Consider the following 18,737-nt stretch of genomic DNA (forward strand, 5'->3'; position numbering starts at 1 on the left):
AATAAGATACCCGTTTTTGAAAAAATACGGCTATTCAAAGTGTTTAAAACCTTTATTGGAAGATTTGGAGCTTTTTCAAACTGAAGGATTTCAAGTTAGAAGTACGAGTATAATGGGGTTTAGCAACAATCTCTGGAGATAGTTTCTCAAGTCACGGAATTGGTGGATTCCTACAATGTTCGTTCTCTGTGTGATAAATACAAAACAAATATCCGACACATTTGATGAGGATCAAATGATAATTAGAACTGAGGAAATTCACAATTACCATTTAGATGCGATTCTCGAAAACACTGATAACTCTTCAATTTATGGAGTGAAAATCCGCTCGCCCTTTAGCGCTTTACCGCATTTTAAATTAACTCAGACCCTCCACCCGATATAATTCATGACTTCTATGAAGGGGTCGCATCGAAAGTTTTAAATTTGTGCCTGAAACACATGATAGACGATGGTCGTGTTTCTTTAGGTGATATTTATTCAAAAATTTAAAATTATCCTTTGGGAGAGTTGAATGTGAAAGATCGTGTGGTTGGTATCAGAAAGACCGTTGTTACTGGTAAAGGGTCCCTTGTTTGCACAGTGGCCCAAAAAAGTGTCTATTGACATCTTTTCCTTTGATATTTGGATCGTGTTTTTTAAAGGATGATAAGCATTGGCAAATACTCTTAACATTCATAGAAATAGGAGAATATATAACTGCCCCTGTAGTTAATAAAGAATGGCTACCGCATTTGTAGGATCAGTGATTTTAATCACATGTTTAAAGAGATACGAAAATCTAATTTTACCCCAAATTTGCACTATCTTATACACTATCCCAGGATAATTTATGGATATGGTCCATTAATTCGTTTATGGTGTTAGCGTTTCGAAGCGAAACACCAATGTTTTAAGAGCATAGCTGCAATATTCCAAAATTTCCGAAATAAAAGTTACAGTGTTTCGAAGCGTCACCAATTACTTCCATGTTGGGAAAGGAGCGGGTTATCGGCGTTTGAGGACGATAGCTTTGTAATCCCGATGAAATCCAACTTTTCTTAACTACCGAATAGCTTAAAGGAAAAATTGAGAATTTACATGGAAACCGGAGCAGATCCTATTGTAAACCAAATTGAATCTGCAATATGTGTTAAATCACCAGCTTATCGAGGTGGATACATATTTTGCATGGACGTAAGCAGTGACGACGTTCCAATTTTTGTGAAAATCTTCTACATAGTACAAATTAGCGAGAAGTGGCATATCTGCTCGAGACGACGAGACCTCTGCTAATCAAAGAGTTCTTACAACACTATAACTCTATAACTGTTATTGTGTTGATGAAATTATTGAATGGCTTTTTTTACCTGGGGAGGAAATGGTCAGTTTTCCATTGGAATTTTACCAAACTGATACAAAGACCGTTTTAACCCTTAACCATAAACTTTAAGGGCGATATTATTAGGATAGTTTTTGTGCCACAAATTGTAATATTTCGATAACTAATTTTTGGGAATAATGTTTAGATTTCTTTAAGGATGTCTGTAACCAAGCTAATGTTACATGTTACGTGCGTTGATGGAAACTAATTCTCGAATGCGACACTAACAGAACACACAAATCATTTATTGAAGAACTAGAATCGGTTTTCAATATTTCTACGCGAATTAAGCTTGTCCAAGTCTACAATGAGTTGTTTAAAGATTTTATCAACCATAATCTCGAAAAAGGTTTACCTAAAAGTGAGTGCTAGTTAAATTTGGTTTTGAACTCGACCATGAACCTTTTGAATGAAGCTGTTTCTTCCGAAATCATGGAAAGGTAATTTTGGGTTAATCTATTATAATCTCGAATCATTATAATCGGGAAGCATTTATTTTTTTAAATATATTTATGAAGACGCAACGTCTCAGAGAGGTCGGATACTTCTGAATTTGTGTCTTTTAGTCTTTATATTTATTTTCTTTTTATGCGCTAATTAAATATATGATGATGTGGCTACTATTAAGGCCCAGCCCTTGGGCCATCTTGTTTATGTTGTTTCACCTAATTTCTATTTTATTTGATATTTCGAATTCCAGATTACATATTTCTGGTGTCAGATTAGATGATTTCGAGAGAGTGTCTTCGGAGTATAGCAAATCCCCGACACAATACGATATCAAATTATTTCTAATAATGAGAATGAAAATACATTCGGACCAAAACAACGGACTCAATAAGTTATTTACCTGAAAAAACAAACTCATTTCTCGCTTGACTTAATAAAGTTCTTTCGAAATTGCTCTTTATGGCGTTATAATTGAAATATTAACTTTTGGGAAAGGTTCCCAGGAATGATTTAAATCACGCAATTGCGTTGAATAAAGCGAAACTCAAGAGTTCAACTTCTTTCTAAATAAATCACGTCCAACCACAACAGCTAGATTTTTGTTCTTAATTGCGAGGCATAAAAGCTGACAAAGAAATATTATAGCGTCACGCGATATTATTGAATAAAGCTTTACCTTTTCAAGTATAGAAACATTAATCGAATACTGCACTCTTTCTGACCCATGGTTTTCGCCATAGCGCGCTGAAATATATCACGAAGCTCATTCGTGGCCTGTCATCTATCCGTATATTTTGTGTTTAGTTCCCGAAAGCAGCGTCGTTTAGCATACGAAACGTACGTAAGGAGAAAATTTTCATTTTTTAATGACAAAGAGTATGATTTTTGACCACCTGAAAGCACATTCTATGTAATAATAGACGTGCTAATAGAATTTCCAAACAAAAAACCCTATGGGAATGGTCTATTGGGCCAGTTATTGTACACCCCTGGAATGTTTTATTTGCTAATGTTAATGGTTTTCATTGAGTTCGTGGTGGGTATGACCATTAGTTCATAAGATATGTTCCATAAGTTTGTCACTGGTTGCTGAGAGCTTGTCATGAAGAGACGTAGGTGAAACATCAGAGATTCTCGTAAAGCGACGTCTGGTGAAGCGCTGTCAAAGGCTTAGTACTGACTAAATAGGAAGATGAGCTGCAAAAGCGAGTGTAATCAATTCTCGCGTCGTTCTCGAACTAGCTCTCAGTAAGTCTTTACCATTACGAATTATTGGTAGTGTTATTAACTTATGATATGACTATTACTTATTTATCAGAAATGCTAAATTGCTAAACGTTTTCCCTTAAATCCGTATTGGGACTTAAGTAAGGTTTTGATAGTTTTAAATGCTTGATAACATGACACTTCTGTTGTTAGCCTCCATAGAACATGTAGAGTGCGATTGTCTTAATAAAGCAACAAAGCGACGTCATTAACTGTGCGGTTTTATAGGATTTTTCCGAAATAATTGATATTTTGAAAAACATTGGGCAGGTACTGCCCCGTAGGATCGAATTCCCATTCGACCGAACTATAAAATAACCAAGCTATATTAAAAATAGCCAGCTGGAGAGTTTCGATTCAATGAGATTCCCCCCCATTCTGCGGGTTTCGATTATTTTCCTATTAAAGAGAAACAATGAATGCTGCAGTGACTTTGTGGGGTAATATGCAATTAGACTGCTGAACTTGAGATGCCTAGTTCGAATCCGCGAAGGTATGATTATAATATAGAAAATAAATTAGAATTATTACTAATAATAACGTTCACTTTCGGTCATTTCCAGTGAAAAGTAGGCTAAAACTGTAGTAAAGAAGAGAAATTACATAGTTAAGAAATCTGTTTGTAATTATCAATTGGTAGCAACACTTACTTTCCAATATATTTTTATTCTCATTTAGGCCCTTGCATAATGAAAGCGAGCCTTTTCCAAAAATTGCTAAATTTATTAAGGTCCTTGAAAAAATAAACGCCTTCAAACTTCAAAAAACTTCTGCCTTTTCTAAAATATTGCTTGTTTTATAGGTCAGGCTAGGTGCGTTAAGGTTAGTTTAGATGTATTTTACGAATTATATTTGGCAAGTAAATGTTAATTAATATAAATTCACACATTTTTTGTGACAAAACAAATTGTACGTATAATTATTTATGGGATAAGTTAAGCAAATAAAACTTCACCGGAAACAGTGTTACGTTATACGTATAAAAATAAAAGTTGGCGAAATATTTCGTTCATCTAAACCATACATTCTGCTTAATATTTTTCAAAATACTTGGGTTTTGTAGTCATTTTACCTAACCACTCAATCGTTATAAGTTAATCAGATATTTGTGAGGAATGACAGAATATTTGTGTTACCGGGATTTTTATTTTAATTCCAATGAGAAGATTTAAAGGGGCTGACCGACCCCTCTCCTTTCAACCCACCCACTATGTTAAGCTCTGTGAGGGAGATCGTCGTTTGTCCCACGGTCCGGACAGCCTTTATGCAAAGATATTCGTCCCATAGGACTGAATCGAAAATCTGCCAAGTTGCTGGGTTTTCGGCACAAAAGGAGGTCGGTCGTATGGGAGAGGGAAACAAGCCATTAGACAAGTATAGTTCAAAGCCTTTTAATTCAAAAGTGTAACGATTGGTTCATTAGCTGCCGTGTCTTTGAAATTCACTCTTGCACAATGCACATGTATGTTTTTTATCAGGGGTTCAATGCAATTACACGTTACAGAGACAGCACTTTGAACCATACATCGCTTCCTGTTATGTACGAAGATTTAACAACATTAACAGCACATTCGTATATGATAGATTATAGTTCTGATATATATGGAGCATTTACCCTAGAGGTTTGTTTTTTCTGTTGCTGTCATGAAAATCATTATGTAGTGATTTGAGAAAAGCAAGCTCTAGATTGAAATAGCAGCATGGACTAATGTAGTACCAGCAAATAACGGAGTTCGGTCAAAAAGTAGCATCGGTCTCTAAATTAAATTATACTTTTACGACGATAAGACATTTTAAGTTAGGTTGGTTATATGTTAGCACAAGGAGAATAGTCTAACATCAAGGTCATATCTCAGACCTTTTACGGTAGCCTCTAGTTCTGAAAGCTGTGACATTGAGATTTTTAATGTTTCCAACGGAGCTCGGGTGAATAAAAAGAAAAATTTCTAAAATCTCGGCCAAGACCGAGTACGAGCTTTAGAAGCAGCGCTCCACAGCGGTGGAGAGTGAAGTAAAACAGGCGGAGCTAATTTTAGTCTGAGTAAGTTCAAGCATGGAGGGTTGATCCATGTGGACGATGTTTACGTTTTTAGCCACATCGTATATACGATGGGCTATTAGTTTGACCTGGTGTGTAGAAGAAGAAGAAGATGATGATGAAGAAGAAGAAGATGATGATGATGTTTCGTTCGCTATTTTTAAATAGTACTTAGAAAAATCACTTCTAGGTGGCGTTGGCTCCATATTTTTCATGTGAACGATTTTTAAATTTATAATATTTATTTTCTTCTCAACCGCCACCGATAACCGAACCCGGGAGCTATGGCATGCCAGCCTGATACTAAACTGCGTTCTCTAAAGTCACTTGCTGGCAGAGGGTTGCAGAGATAAGAGAGAGAACGAAAGTATCCACGAGCTGTGTCGAGAGAGGGAGAGAGGAATGGGATGGATGTAGAACCGGTCCGAGCGGGCGAGAATTCTAAATGCGCGCTTCGGAATTTTTCTGGTTTCTTCTTAGCTACAAGGTATCGACGGGACTAATAGTTTTATCTGAGTAGTAGTGGTAGTAGTGGTAGTAGTAGTAGTATTAGTATTAGTAATTTAGTAACGGGAGTTGGCGATCTTTAATTCTCTTTGCCAAGCAGCCATTGAAAAATTATTACTTCTGACCGGTATATTAGGGGATATTTCACTAGAAGTATATTTATTGTAGTAGGGATAGCGAGAGTACGTAAACGAAGTGGCTTAATTATGGGCTAGACCATTTTGTTTTAATAGTAAAGAATTTAGGGTTGTGCAATAATAGCAGTTGATTAAATTATGTGTAAGAGAATGCTTATTCTTACCATGTTGATCAAACACATGTAATTATTAATAAAAATACGCCGCACTTCATTTTGATGAAGCCGTGCCAAAATTTCTGAAAGCAAAAATTAGTTAGAGGGAAGGAATAGGGGAAATAATCGTTTTTACCTCTCCGAGTGACGATGACGACACGGAGAGATATTGCACTGGACGTGTGGTTGTGTGTGTCTGTGTGTGTCTGACACACCCCACGTGACCGCGTTCGCAGTTTGCGTATCGGAGCAAACGTGTTCCCAATTTCCAGACTGCATTGACAGTTCACGGAAATTTGGAAAATTGTTTGTCTCTGCTGGCTATTCTACTCCATATGGACACTAGTCTGTACTTGCTGGCTTCCAAGCACCACCATCTTCTGTTCTTCGTCAATTGCACCTTGACACCAGCTTCTATGCGCCACCATTTTCTGTTCTTCGTCAATTCCACATTGACACCAGCTTCTATGCGCCACCATCTTCTGTTCTTCGTCAATTCCACATTGACACCAGCTTCTACGCACCACCATCTTCAGGTCTTTGTCCATTCCACATGGACGCCGGTCAGTACATTCTGGCTTCTTTTCCATCGTCGTCATTTGGTTTCAAGATATACGCGGCGATCGGCTAGGGTTACGAGAAACGTCTAGCCTCCCAATGGCAGGGCTTCCACCATCGGTTCACGCGAATGCCTTTTTATTTATTATTATAATGGAAACGAATCCTATATATACCCCAAAATTTGAAGAAAGCGGGCAAGAGGGGTACCCTTCACTTTAAACATCAATATTAGCAAAGTTTCGAAAGATTATAGGAAAAACTTTATTTTAAACGATTTAACTATTTATAAAGTTATTTATTGGCGATTAAAATAATTAATATCATTTAAATTTAATTAATTATTTAAGATAAACTTATTTCTTTGAAGTGACACAAGTGAGAGTTTATATAGAACGAGTTATGAAGATTGAATCTGAATCGAAACACTACACGCATATCAAAGTTAATATAAAGCGAGTAGGATGATATGATCTCTTAAAAAACGATAACATTTCCTTTTTGCAGTATATTAAATGGAAATATTTTAAATAATTTTCCGCATTACGATTCTTTTAGCAGTTGTGTAGCTATAAAGCTCTGTTTCATCTCAATATTCCAAGAACATCTTTTGATATTAACATTTCAAATTTGTTGTTTACTTTTTAATTCAGCTTTATTACATTTGTATATAGTGTAAACGCATCTTTTGATTTCACTACATTATATGGATTTTAATACTTCGCCTCTCAATAAGTGTTGAAGCGATTAAGTCTATGAAATAGACCTAGATTTAAACCAGAATTGACCATGTTTCGTGTCCTCTTACAAGAGGTGTTAACGGTTCAGAGTGAGACGAAAGTTAATTACACACTTAAGTGATACATATTAGGTCCTCATTAGAATTATGAGAATACACAGGGAAATGTTAAACGATCAAACCTTTACAAATGACCTTCGCAATATCCCGCCAATTTGAGCTACGTATTTCCGGTTTTTCTCATACTCTGGTGGACCCATGGACGAAGTTATACTGAAGAACCAATGGCAGCCCATTACTGCCTCCATTACTAAGCGACTAAACAACCAATGTAAAGCTTACTTCCCACTTTTCAGCCCCAAAATGGGGGGGGGGTATGTAAATGCGGAGTCAAATCCCGGAAAACGCTAGCGCCATCTAGACAAAAAAGACGTTAGCTGCTTCCCTCATTAGAACGTTGATTCCCCCACTATCCGGTTTGCTACTATCTGCCGCTAGAAGGCGAATTAACAAGTATTTTTAACTTTCTCCCCCTCTGCCATCCTTCCTTCAGTATTGGTTCGTCCATGGTGGAACTGTGTTTGGAAAGTAAATTCGTCTCGACTCGGAGAGGTATATTTTGGTTTCCCAACTTGTTATTTTTGCACAAGGCATCTAGATGGCGTTTGCAAAAATTTACTCCATACAGAAAATTTGAAGAGGGAAAAGCCACTCTGTAATAAAGTCTTTCTGAAGGTGTACGATGGGAAGCGGAAGTACACTCGAGATTACTTTTTACAGTTTTGATTTCAATATTAGAACGGATTTAAAGCATATCGCCCGAATTTACGGCATTTAAACCTCCAAAGAGGTAATACCGGGGAAATACGCCAGTGTCTGATCCCTCGGATGGCGTGCGCTTCTCGTTGACGAGGGGAAAGCCACTCTGTAATAAAGTCTTTCTGAGGGTGTACGATGGGAAGCGTATTACGCCAGTGCCTGATCCCTCATTCGGGGCTCACGGCATGCGGGTTTACCTAGGCGCCTCGTAATCACGGCGATTCCATTTTACGTGTACGAGTTTGCTATGTAGTTTTCGTGACTTAGGATACACGTATAACCAGTTTATCGGATCTCAGGTTAATACAAGATGGAAAAACCAAAATATTACCTCTCCGAGTCATGAGGAGGTCTACTACTACAAACTTATTTACCTAGATACAGAATTATTTCTCTTTTCTGAAGTAGAAATTTACGAATTATTAAAGCAGTATTCCAAGCACATCGAATATAGAGTAAATCAGACGACATTTACATCCAATAAAGATATGTCTTGGACACACGGAAATCACGCAATGGGATAAAAAATAGGAAATGAAGTGTATCAATTTTCGAGGGATATAACCTTTATGGGTTTGTAAAGGCCCAATTGTCTACGATTCACCTCAACAATATTCTTAGTTTGCCAACATGAGTGTTAACGTTAAGTAAAACCAAAGCTGATTTGTGGCTAGGCGCACTGACAGTCTTGCGCACCATAAAAATCCGTATCTACTACCCGATTACGATTAGCCCTTTCACTGATATAATTGCCACAATGATGCTTTCTTCTATTATAAAATCTAAACCTGATTATTTAAACGTGTGTATAACTTTCGGCTCATCTGAACCGTTAATGTCCCTTCATTACAGACACGAAAATCAAAACCCATAGTTTACTTCACCACAGGTCTCAATTATTTACTCTTTGGTTCACTAAGCCTTTTTCGATAAATACTCAATTTACCTGTCAGAGTCTAAGGCTTACGTTCTTTTTGTAATCATTAAAGCAAGGATTATTCTATATACAGATGTAGTATACCTTAAGTATTATTTAAACAGCCATTTCAAATAATAATGTTAAAAAATGTCCTTGTAATATCAAAATGAAACAGAGCTTTAAAGCTACAAAACTACTAATGGCATAGAAATCACGAAAATATATCCATGTATTCACTTTATATTATGAAAATTGGAAATATTAAGGTTTTTGAAGGATTTCTTTACACATCAAAACAAGGCAAACTTCTAACCCAGCGCCCTAGTGTAACTACGGACGGACACACACAGACAAACACATAGACTGCTTTTTATTTCTTTCCGTATTAATTTTGAGTTGAGATACAAGCTTATCTTAAATATTAAAATAAATATAATTAATAATATATATTTTCATCGTTAGTTATTCACCTTATTGAGCGTTTCATCATTTTAAAAAAGAATAGTTAGGCATTCTTGAGAAACTTCACTAATATTGACGTTTGTAGTGAAGGATACGCCTGTGGTTGGTGGTGGTGTTTAGAAGCCAGTAGGTACAGACTGGTCTCCGTGTGGAATGGACACAAGACCAGATGATGTTGGTGTTTAGAAGCCAGTAAATACAGATTGGTGTCCATCAGGGATGGACGAAAGACTAGAAAATGGTGGTGTTTAGGAGCCAGTATGTAAAGACTGGTGTACATGCGGGATGGACAAATGAATAGAGGATAATAATGTTAGACATTCAATGGAGTATTAGCCATTGTAAGTGGAATAAAATTTTCTAAATTTCCGTTAACTGTAAATGCGGGCCGGAAATTGAGAACACATTTGCTCCGATTTTCCAACTGCGAACGCGGTCCCCTGGGGTGTAACAACGACACACACACGTCAAAATAAGAACCTCTCCGCAACATACGTCACTCGGAGAGGTAAAAAGAGAAATAATTCCAATTCTTGGTAAATAAGTTAGTAGTAGTAGACCTCTTGACTCGGAGAGGTAATATTTTGGGTTTTCAAACTTGTGAAATCTAGCTATGTAGCCAGCCATCTCTCTATTTTTACCTCTCCGAGTGACGATGACGTCACGGAGAGGTATTACACTGGACGTGTCTGTGAGTGAGAAATTCCGAAAACTTTACTTATTTTATTTAACGTTAATCATTAACCAGTCGTTACACCCTCATCTACTGACCAAAAGCCAATTCTTTCACTCAATACCCTCAGTATTTATTGGCTTCTAACAACAACACCATGAACTAGTCTTTTGTGTATACCACATACACACCAATCTATCCTTATTGACTTCTAACAACCACCATCTACTGGCCTTTCGTCTATACCACATAGACACCAATCTGCAACATTGGCTTCTACACTATCATCATCGTTAGGTCTAGGAGGGTATAGGGGTGAGGGAGTCTTCGACTGCCCATTTTCCCATTGAAATGCGCTCACAGATTATCGGGCGTGGTTTCCCCCCGTTTTACTCGTTCTGGGAGATTCTTAGCGTCGCACCTAGTTCCGCGCACATCGTCATCGGGCGTCGACTGTTCGTTTGTTTTAATTTTTGTTAAAGGCTTAATGCGTCGTGCTGCATTTTTTAGTGCTTTAAGGGAACATTTATCTTTATTATATTTTTTATTAATAGTAAATTATGGTTCTTAGATAAAACTGAATTAAGGCAACGGTTTTTTACTCTTTTACCACACCAAAAACTCTACTAGATAAGTGTTTAAAAATGAGACAGTTTATTTTATAATAATAAGAATGATCATAGATATCTCACGACACATGGATCAAGGGCCTATACTGATTTCTTCTGCTATTCTAATCTTTCACTAAACTCTTATTTCATTCCACTTCGTTTGCAAGAGTACTACTACTAGTTGTTCTTCCGACGTCGCTTTTAGATTGCCTTTTACCATGTGCTACGGCCAATAACAGCCAAGGCGTAACAGAGTTATCAATACTTTAGAAGCTTGAAATTCCATTAAGTCATGAGGCTATTCACATAGCCCGATGAATGTAGAATCAGTCAAGATAAGGTGATTTGTCAATTGCTTATTCCTTATTAAATATGTTCTCATTAAGTAGCGAACGATGAGGCTACTATTATGGCACTGTTAAAAGTAGCGCATGGAGGGGATGTTCACTCCAATTTTCTGTACGTGTCGTATTTAAATATCCACTTTTTGTTAATCCAATAATATTTTAACCTTAATAATTCAAAAAACAGCGATTATCTGGCCTTGGCGGTCCCACCCTATTCGAATTTCTCTTTTCTCGCGTTTTAAGGGTTAATTATTTTCTTTTTTCTTTTAATATCTCGCGCACTCGCGCTCCTTCTCTTCTTCAACTTAGGGGTTTAAAAAAAATGTTTCCGAGTTTCTCCAAAACATTAAGGATTCAAATTGAATAAAAAATCTCACCGATTCTCTTCCGAAAAACTTGGGGATTCAAATTGATGAAAAATAAAGGTATCAAAATGAATAAAAAAATATCTCCGATATAAAATAATACTCCGGATTTCTAAGGGTTTCTTAAGGGTGAGCCGACAGGGTTTCATTAAGGGGTTCAGATATCGACTGAGGGTGGGACAGGAGGGACTTCGTATATATAACTTCTATTTTCTCGCAAGGATTTCTGGGACAATGACGTTTGTTGATTGACATTGGTTTGGCGAATAGTGGACCATATTTATTACGTAGCCGGGCGGATTCATGTTATCAACGAATAGGCAAAACTTTCAAATCTGGGACCAAATGGGGATTGGTCAGTTTAAGGGTAAAAAAATGTTCTAGAAGTTTCTCGGACCAGGTACCAGGATAGTGACTCAAGGTCTTGTTGCTTGGGGTCTAAATCAGCGTGACATTTCTCTGGGTTCTTGGAAAACGTTTTCGTTGCTAGGTATTTCATTTTGCACTATGGATATGGGGGTATAGGATAGTTCTAGAAAGTTCTGTGTCAACATTGAGGGGCTAGTTCCTTTTCTTTTGTACGAAAGAATTTCTTTTCAGTTTTTTAAAGGGATAGGTTTAAGTTTAAAGGGCTAATATTATCCTTATAGTGTTAATTTAAGGTATTTCGGTATTAATTTAAAGATTAATCAAAAATTTAATTTGATTTTCGGATTAAGATGGTTACAAATACCAGAATGTGGTCATTTTTGGCAATAAAAATTAGCATAAATTTTAACGCCGCATTTTCTAGCGAATCGCGGAGCAATTTGGCGTAAATACGATTGAATTTTTAAAAAAAATATTTACGATATAATCGATTAAACGATTATAAAAATAAAGGATTTGTAAAAAAACTGATTAAAGTTAATGGGTATCTTCCCATTGCGCAGAATTCCATTAGACCGAATCCCGCCAATGTTTTAATGAATTTAGCCCAACGGCGGGTTTGGTATTTACAATTCAAACGACTCTATGCGACCCCAAAAATGCTATGTAGTTTAATTTCTATTGATGTCGTTTTTTAATGAAAGCGTTTTAAATACATTTTTACTGACTTGGAAACGCCACTATTTGGTTAAGCTAGGTTAGTAATATTTTATACATCACTTAACATTGTTACGCTTTTTCCAAAATATTGATGTTTATCTTCTTGACTTCTCAAATAATATGCCTTTTCCAAAAAAAAATACTGTTAGGTTAGGTTTGGTTAGGAGGACGTCTCTTCCACTTTGGACCGGTTATACACTTCAATTACATTAAAACGGCTTAAAGTATTTTCATGATGAATATAACTTAAAACGCCACTATTTTGTTAAGCTAGGTTAGTAATATTTTATAAATCACTTGACAATGTTACGCGTTTTCCAAAATATTGATGTTTATCTTCATTGACTTCTCAAATAATATGCCTTTTCCAAAAAACTACTGTTAAGTTTGGTTTGGTTAGGAGGACGTCTTATACTCTTTTGAGAGGTTATACCCTTCAAGTATATTAAAACGGCTGGCTTAAAGTATTTTCATGATGTATATAACATTAAAAAATAAATATATTAGCAAAAAATAAATAAATAGGGTTAGTCCCCCTATTATCGGACGCTCCTATTATCGGACACATTTTTAAAAAGTTGTTTATAAAACTGCCGGGTTAAAAAGGAACACTGTAAGTTACCTAGTTTTAAAGAGGGTGTCGAAATCTGTATGTTGCCTGTAAAAACAGAGAAGGGGCGCGATGTCAGAGGAGGAAAGCGCAAACGAACCAGATATCCAATTTTTTTGATTAATTAAAACTAATTGAGGGGCCGGAAAAATTCTTCCCCCCATTTTTAAATCGTGTTTTGAGGTATATAAATAGAAGCCAACTATAAGTTATGTGTATGGCTGTAAAGCCCGAATCTTTTTCTATAAATTGCTACTTTAACAGTTAGTTCTAGGTTTCTTTACATGAAAATAAAACGCGAATCGTATCTAATGTAGAAAACCTATTATCGGACAGCTTTCAAACACGTTTTAAAGACAAATAAGAGAGGGATTGTAAATATTTAATGCTTAAAGCGGTTAGTGATGTTCAGAATGGATCCAGAAGTGTCAGAGAAGTAACAATTTTCACGGGTCTTTTATTGTTAAAAAAAATTGGTATTCCAATTGAGGAACCATTGTCCGATACAGAGATCCAAATGTCCGATAACGAAGACCCACTGTCCGATTCTGAGATCCCAGTGTCCGATAGCGAAGACCCACTGTCCGATTCTGAGATCCCAGTGTCCGATAGCGAAGACCCACTGTCCGATTCTGAGATCCCAGTGTCCGGGCTACAAAGACCCACTGTCCGATACTGAGATCCCAGTGTCCGGGCTACAAAGACCCACTGTCCGATACTGAGATCCCAGTGTCCGGGCTACAAAGACCCACTGTCCGATTCTGAGATCCCAGTGTCCGAGTTGGATGTATAGGCGTCCGATAAATGGAACATGGGTGTCCGAATCAACATCCAAATAGCCGATAATAGGGTACGATACTTGCCGAATAAAATCCATGATTGGGACAACATTACATCGTTCTTTTGGAATTATTTCTATACCATTAGGTGCAGAAACGTTCAAAATATATATTTCATAAACTTTTCAAAGGTTTTCTGTGATTTCCTTACATTTAACCATAATTTTTTAAAATGTGTCCGATAATAGGGGGACTAACCCTAGTAGCAAAAAAAATATATATATTAGCAATTGGTTCTATTATGTCATATTTTGCTGATTTATTACTATTTGGTTCTTACAATCCTTAGTTTTAAAGTAATTATTTAGAAAATGTTTGGATCTAGTGTTCATTTTACGTAAGCCTTAAATTGTTTTCAGTTAATTTAATTTTTGCCAGCAAAGATAAAATCTTCGCGTTCCCGGGATTTTATTTATTTAAATTCTATCGGGAAAAACCCGAAGTGCTTGTTTTTCGGTGCAATGGGGTTGTCCCATTGAACAGAATCATAAATCCGCCAAAGTGCGGATTTTTTGGTCGAATGGGATTGGGTCCGGTTGATTCGGATTCGGCGCAATGGAACTGAAGCTTAATAATGTCCATTTTATGATAAGAAGAGAAATATCTATATTAACGCCGTATATTAAGAATAAGGTATATTTGAAGGAATTTTAAGGCATTTTATACCTTCCTAATGTCAAACGTTTCTTATCTAAACTATTTGATTAATTAAGTTTCATTTCGTATTTACTGATGCACTTAAATATTAAGAAAAAATTCGAAATAATTGTCTTTGATTGACCTCTTCAGTATCTATTGGAGGGGAATTTACATCTTGAGTAGATAAACACAAAATTAAGTGGGCAAACAACAATGGTCAGGGACCCTATTCTCTAACTACATTTGGATCGTTCCTAATCCAAATGATTTGGATTTGGGGTCGGCTCATCCCCAAATGACACTAATCCGTATTCTGTAACTCCAAATCCCTTTTCATTTGGTTCAAACCCTATCCAAACATTTGGCAAGCCAAATGGCCGGCCAAATCGTCATTTGGATAGCTCTTTTCCCCATTTTCACCCCGTTTGTGGCCGCCATTTTTTTTAAGGGGAAAAAATTTGAGAGTGTGTTCTTTTTCGTGGTCATTTTCATATTTTTTGAGGATTTGCTTATGGATGGATTTTAAATATAATATAAAGCAGGTTTCAAGCTTTAATATAAGCCTAATATCATAATTTTCCACCTTTTTATTGTCCCACAATCTATTTCTAAACTTGGCCCTTTTTTAAGGCGGTGAAATTGCGCTAAGCCTTGGCTTACCGTTAATTTTTGCCATTTAAATGTTTGCCTCTCGTTGCCCGTTACTCCGCCTTCTCTTATCGTCGTATTTTTAAAGTTTAGACTTTGAAAGTAGTGCTTTGTTTTCTTAAATTTAACTTAATTATATAAGATTTCAATATTATAATTGCGTTGAACGTCGGTATTTACGAATTCAAGGGACGCGCCTTGCATTTGAATTTTGTTCCCTCGAAACTACCCCCTTTCTTTTTCTTTATCGGCGTCTCGCTAACTCGCATCAGCCCCGAAAACACAGCTGTAGTGAGAAATGATGTTATTTACTAAAAATGTATGCGGTCAGTGTGTTGTTTTTGCATTTTAATGCTTCTAATCGTGGTGCGCGTCGAGGTTTACGAATCCAACGTGTGTTGCGAAATGAAAATCAAGGGTGGATACTATATGATCTATGCTTTAAAAGGAATTTGACCGCGAAAGTCAAGCAAAACGGTACTAGGCCTTGCCAAAAGTTGACTGAGCTATAGAAAGCGATCGTCAGATTAACACATGTCATATGATATAAGAAATTGACCCTCGGATATCCTGTGACTAGGAGATGGTTATAAAGTTACTAACTCTCGATTTTGGAGGTAGATGCTGTCTAGTGACACTTAAAGTAACGATTTAATCTTATAAACAGACTACCATCATAAGCCCATATCGTAAATTAACCGATGTTGATATCAAAGCTTAATAATTTTTTTTAACTCCACGAATCTTAAATATCAACATCAAAAATTATCTTCTGAGAGAGATATCTACTTATACTCCATTCAAATTTCTCGCAACATTTCAAATTAACGAATAGAAATGTGCAAATGAAGTTCAAACTGATTAATTGGGCAAATTGCTATATTGGTCACCATTACCGATAACAGATATATTTGCGCCCTTCAGTAGTGTTTATTATGCTTGTGAAATGGTAAGCGAAATCTGTGATTAAAGTTTAAAATAGACATGAGCAAAAAGTGCTTCAAGTCATATCAACTCGATTACTGAATATCTAAATTTGACCAAAATTAACAAAATATTCTCTTCATGATTAAAAATCTTGTTTGAAGCAGCAAGCGGCCATCTAATCCTTATTTACCTTCTTTTGAAAAAAAGTAGGTTGATACCTCTTTCAGTAGATGATTGATTGATATATCAGTTTCATTGAGTTTAAAAAACAATTGCTTCCACCATTGGTTAATTTACAATATTGACCAATCGACAATCACAAATTTTACCAACTAAATTAAAAAAAAAACCGGTTCAAAACCATATTAGTTTTGAAACGAGTTAAATTCTAATATTAAACATATGTACTAGTTAATTCCTCGTAGGTAATTAATTAATTGCCTTAGTGAAATTAATTATGAATTTTATATACACAAAATAAATGTTTACTTGCTAAATTTAAATGTAAAATGTGTGCATTATTTCCCAATTAATGAAAGACATCCACCTATTTTCCATTCAAATTAATTTCCCAATTAATATTAATTAGGCCTAATAAGCTTATACTATCAAATTAATTTCCCACTTAATATTAATTAGGCCTAATAAGCTTTAACTATCAAATTAATTTCCCACTTAATATTAATTAGGCCTAATAAGCTTAAACTATCAAATTAAGAGGTTTCTTAATTGTACCAAATTATTACAATCTAACATGCAAAAATCCAAGGCTTAAAAACATTTTACTTTTATATTAAACGCTGCAAAAGAATTGACCAATAAACGCTAAGTAAAATTACGTAATGAAAGAGGAAGTGACGTACATTTGGTTTGGATAAAGGTTTGGCAGGAGATCCAAATGTCGATTTGGATTTGGGTTAGAGAATACGGTTTTAAGAGCCCTATCCAAATGGAGCCGATCCAAACGTTTAGATTTGGATCATCGTCCAAATGATTTAGATCTTTAGAGAATAGGGTCTCAGATCAACTCGTTTCGCAGGTCTAAAGACCACAAAACAAAAACCAAAAAGAGCCAACCGAACCAATTATTCATGTTTTTGACGTCCCACCAAACCTGAGCCTTTCCGCAATTTGCGAGCCTATTTAGCTCAGATTTCGCATCCTCCTCCCCTCATCATCCTTGCTAGCGCGATAGTTGCTCTAGTATATGTAAGGCTTGGGGTTAGCCTCAAGAAAGCATCGCTTTGATCTCGACTTTAAATAGTACAAATAGTAGTTTCTTGATAATCTGACGTATACAGTTGTAGTGAAATACTTTATTCAAAATGTTAGTATTATTTCTTTTTATATAATAATATTCGAATGTATTTTGTTACAAAATTTTGCGGTAAATAACTTAGGGCCTGTATCGTGAGGTTTCCGTCGAGCTTGTATCGTGAGGTTTCCGTCGAGCCTGAAGCAGCTCCATTGCCCTCACTGTGACGGTCCGCAAAAAGATGTACCTGCCCTTGGACAACTAAATTATATATGTACTACGCGCGGCTGCGACCGTTTAGGAGGTGCGTTTCAGTACAATTTAAAAACATTGTCGGATTGTCCACCCATAGGGAACGTCGGTATTTGTTTGACGCCCAACTTTTGTACTCTTTGCAATGATTTTAACAGGGTTGGGAAAAATTTAGTTTTTAGAAAAAAAACAAAAGTTGTGTTTTTTACTGTTTACACGATTTGTTGTTTTAAACTGTTTTATAAACAAGTAGAAAAAACAGGAAAATTAACACAAAAAACCTAGTTTTAAACGTGTTTAAAATCACTCTTCCAGATCTAACAGTCTATATATTATATATCGCGGCTCTCCATTTAAGCCACTACTCGCAAGGCGCTTATTTTCACTGCGTATTTATTAAAAAAGGTCTTGGTTTGGACCAAGACAGAAAAAACAAATCATGAGATTGACGTTTATCAATTGATTGAAGTTCCGATATTGAAATTGTTTTTATTTATATTAGTTTAATCCTTATTCATCATTTAATTCAATCAACTGATTTAACCGCTAATAGATTAATTCCCTCCAAGTTAATTGAAGAAAAGACATATCCTATGAAAAACATTAACATGTACAAAAATGGGCCTCGCCTCGTGCCCTTTCCGCCGTAAAACGTTCTGAGATCCCATGTAGAGCCAAGTATGCCTTTTTGCTCTTATTCAATCGCCAATTGAACAATTATGCTATAAATTAAGTCCTTTTCCTAATTAATAACCAATATTTTTTTACTCTATCATTATTATACATGTTTGTTCGTATCAAAAATATCGCGACTTGGCAATCGCAGGTAAGTAATATTAAAAGGGAATCGAGGGGATATTCAATAAATCGTCGCTGATTTTAAAATAATCGAAGGGATGTTCACTAAATCGTTTATGGTCGAGGGGGATATGTACAAGTTTATAAGATGAGTCATGCATAACCCTATTTACAAGTTTATAAGGCGAGTTTTGCATAACCCTATGTACACGTTTACATGCGATTGCCAAGTCACGATATTTTTGATACGAACAAAGATGTATAATATTGA

Source organism: Phalangium opilio, unplaced genomic scaffold, assembly GCF_054372755.1.
Source record: "Phalangium opilio isolate 3A_F unplaced genomic scaffold, DU_Popi_V2 ptg000246l_1, whole genome shotgun sequence".
NCBI classification, from domain to species: Eukaryota; Metazoa; Arthropoda; class Arachnida; order Opiliones; family Phalangiidae; genus Phalangium; species Phalangium opilio.